The sequence below is a fragment of the Branchiostoma floridae genome, chromosome 3 (assembly GCF_000003815.2).
Source record: "Branchiostoma floridae strain S238N-H82 chromosome 3, Bfl_VNyyK, whole genome shotgun sequence".
Taxonomy (NCBI): domain Eukaryota; kingdom Metazoa; phylum Chordata; class Leptocardii; order Amphioxiformes; family Branchiostomatidae; genus Branchiostoma; species Branchiostoma floridae.
Genome location: NC_049981.1, coordinates 29,164,331 through 29,168,315, shown reverse-complemented (window position 1 = coordinate 29,168,315; position 3,985 = coordinate 29,164,331). Strand labels below are relative to the sequence as shown.

Sequence of the window (3,985 nt, the reverse complement as noted above, 5' to 3'; positions counted from 1 at the left end):
GCCAACAACATGTACATTAAAATACTATAGTGGCATGCTTCACTCTAACCAAGGAGGTAAAAATCTCGATTTTTAACCTCCTTGCTCTAACGGTACACTTCACCATATTTTTAACTTTAGGGAGCTGACTCAATTGACAAAGTTTAAACAAACGGGGCCGGAGTCAGAAGTTCATCGGAAGTGCGCCAACTCTTTTCTGAGAAAACCGGACAAGACGCTAGGAACAAAGGAAGTGAAGAAAGGTACTTGTGTTGTACTTGTGAGCGCTTTGCCATTTATTCACATGACTCACAACTCGAGAGCGATTATAAACACTTTATCCGCGGGGTAACCTGTATCCGGTGCTTTTACAAACTGAGTGTTTAGCCCTGAAATAATAGAGACTTCAAGCCCCACAAAAACAAGACACATTCATTGATTCAATCACGAGTATACCGGTTTGCCTAAACACCACAAACGACCACAAACGACTCAGAAACACCACACACGACCACAAACGACTCTAATATGCAGTGTATATGGGTCAAATACCTTGTGTGGCGCTCTGGAGACATTGTTTACACATTTATGAACTTAAAAAATGTAGCAAGTCCTACGTATTCACCAGTTATTTCGAGTTAGTCCGCCGGCCAGTTTCAAGATCGGTCACGATGGCTGAGCGCGCTGTCAATGAATGCGCAGCCTGCATTTGAGGCTGAAAAACACTTAGTATACAAGTTTTATAAGTTGACAATGATAGAGTTGTGTCATGCTATAATCTATGAACCAACAGCGTCCATAGTTTTATCGTCCTGTCGTCTATGGAACTGTGGAAGGTATCGAGGACTTCCCCATGCAGACTTCTAGCACGGGCGATCCAACATGGCGGCAAAGAATCGCTTCGATCTTGAAACCATATACACTGCATATTAGAGTCGTTTGTGGTGTTTAGGCAGACATACATATTAGAGTCGTATGTAGACACTCCATATTAGAGTCGTTTGTGGTCGTTTGTGGTGTTTCTGAGTCGTTTGTGGTCGTTTGTGGTGTTTAGGCAGACCGCGAGTACTCCACTAAGGATTCTGATCACGTCCCCTACATGTGGGTTATGTTACAGAATAATGGAATAACTTTTATTGCGCAACAATTGTAACAGTTACAATGTATGGCAATGTGAACAACTATATACTAATACAAATAACTAACAACTAATGTAATATAATATAACAGTATATGCTGAGTGTTTTTCTTCCGAGAGTCTAATGTTAATATCATACTACTAATGGCTAAAAGCACCTATAACTCAACATCACGTTGCCACTATATGATATGGGATCATATAGGAAAGCATACAATGTTTACGAAATTCAGACGATCCACTACTAGGAAATATACGAGTTTTACGCAATTCATTACGAGTTCAAAGTTATAAGCAGTAAAGAACGCAATGTGTTACGATAAACTCCCATGAATTCCGTTAAATGAATATCTCTAAACGCACCCCTGTAGGAGTCACTACGCTGGTACTCTAGCGATGTCCAAACAGCTACCAACTCCAGGTCCGCACTTTCAGTGCCTGTCGTCAGCCGTACCGCCCCGGGGCTAGTCAGGGTCTGCTGTACTGAGCCAGGTCATGGAGGAGACAGATAAGCCGCTATGTTCCTGGCTTAGTCAGGTGTGGGCTGTTCCATTACGACACCCAGGGGCGCGACTGTACTCAAGGACAAAGTGTACTTCGTATGTAGAAAACGAAGTACACTTTGTCCTTGAGTGTTCACCGTACAAAGATCTGCGAAACGCATTCGTTAATGCTACACATGTGGATAAAAAATGTGCGCACCTAACGAAGGAAGATCTGTTCAAATACTTTATGTCATCATCTAACTACGATATACTGGAAAAACTCTGTAAGTTTGTCTACACATGCTTTGAGAAGAGAGAAGAAGCACGTACTTTATAGTATATGTATAGTTTTCCGTTTACTCCCTTTAATTTGGCTTTGTACCAATCTCACTGCATTTAGCCCCAATGGGGCATGAATATGCAATAAACTTCATGATCATCATCATTAAAATACTGCACACGCGCAGTGACTGCTTACTGCACGGAACGCCAACAACATGTACATAAAAATACTATAGTCGCATGCTTTCACTCTAACCAAGGAGGTTAAAAATCTCGATTTTTAACCTCCTTGCTCTAACGGTACACTTCACCATATTTTTAACTTTAGGGAGCTGACTCAATTGACAAAGTTTAAACAAACGGGGCCGGAGTCAGAAGTTCATCGGAAGTGCGCCAACTCTTTTCTGAGAAAACCGGACAAGACGCTAGGAACAAAGGAAGTGAAGAAAGGTACTTGTGTTGTACTTGTGAGCGCTTTGCCATTTATTCACATGACTCACAACTCGAGAGCGATTATAAACACTTTATCCGCGGGGTAACCTGTATCCGGTGCTTTTACAAACTGAGTGTTTAGCCCTGAAATAATAGAGACTTCAAGCCCCACAAAAACAAGACACATTCATTGATTCAATCACGAGTATACCGGTTTGCCTAAACACCACAAACGACCACAAACGACTCAGAAACACCACACACGACCACAAACGACTCTAATATGCAGTGTATATGGGTCAAATACCTTGTGTGGCGCTCTGGAGACATTGTTTACACATTTATTAATTTAAAAAATGTAGCAAGTCCTACGTATTCACCAGTTATTTCGAGTTAGTCCGCCGGTTTCAAGATCGGTCACGATGGCTGAGCGCGCTGTCAATGAATGCGCAGCCTGCATTTGAGGCTGAAAAACACTTAGTATACAAGTTTTATAAGTTGACAATGATAGAGTTGTGTCATGCTATAATCTATGAACCAACAGCGTCCATAGTTTTATCGTCCTGTCGTCTATGGAACTGTGGAAGGCTTCCACAGTTCCATAGACTGGAAGGTATCGAGGACTTCCCCATGCAGACTTCTAGCACGGGCGATCCAACATGGCGGCAAAGAATCGCTTCGATCTTGAAACCATATACACTGCATATTAGAGTCGTTTGTGGTCGTTAGTGGTGTTTCTGAGTCGTTTGTGGTCGTTTGTGGTGTTTAGGCAGACCGCGAGTACTCCACTAAGGATTCTGATCACGTCCCCTACATGTGGGTCATGTTACATGCTGAGTTTTTTTCTTCCGAGAGTCTAATGTTAATATCATATATAATGGCTAAAAGCACCTATAACTCAACATCACGTTGCCACTATATGATATGAGTTCATATAGGAAAGCATACAATGTTTACGAAATTCAGACGATCCACTACTAGGAAATATACGAGTTTTACGCAATTCATTACGAGTTCAAAGTTATAAGCAGTAAAGAACGCAATGTGTTACGATAAACTCCCATGAATTCCGTTAAATGAATATCTCTAAACGCACCCCTGTAGGAGTCACTACGCTGGTACTCTAGCGATGTCCAAACAGCTACCAACTCCAGGTCCGCACTTTCAGTGTCTGTCGTCAGCTGTACCGCCCCGGGGCTAGTCAGGGTCTGCTGTACTGAGCCAGGTCAGGGAGGAGACAGGTATGGCGTTACCGTTATGTTCCTGGCTTAGTCAGGTAATTGTTGTGCGATTGGGCTGTTCCATTACGACACCCAGGGGCGTGACTGTTTTAATACTGCACACGCTCAGTGACTGCTTACTGCACGGAACGCCAACAACATGTACATAAAAATATCGCATGCTTTCACTCTAACCAAGGAGGTTAAAAATCTCGATTTTTAACCTTGCTCTAACGGTACACTTCACCATATGTTGAACTTTAGGGACCTGACTCAATTGACAAAGTTTAAACAAACGGGGCCGGAGTCAGAAATTCATCGGAAGTGTGCCAACTCTTTTCTGAGAAAACCGGACAAGGCGCTAGGAACAAAGGAAGTGAAGAAAGATACTTGTATTGTACTTGTGGGTGCTTTGCCATTTATTCACATGACTCACAACTCGAGAGCGA

The 3,985-nt window shown here is 42.5% G+C and overlaps 1 protein-coding gene across 4 annotated transcripts in view; it reads right to left on the bottom strand.

The window, feature by feature from the left end:
* LOC118412511 overlaps positions 1-3,985 on the bottom strand; it is a 13,887-nt gene that overhangs the window by 7,521 nt on the left and 2,381 nt on the right. Inside the window, exon 2 of one of the 4 annotated variants that reach the window (XM_035815400.1) lies at positions 3,413-3,532. The exons of 2 other annotated variants lie outside the window; for them this stretch is intronic. The gene's annotated coding sequence lies outside the window, so the exon portion shown is untranslated. Of the gene's footprint in view, positions 1-1,480; positions 1,691-3,412; positions 3,533-3,985 lie in introns of all 4 variants that reach the window. One more of the 4 variants, XM_035815401.1, reaches the window with a different exon arrangement.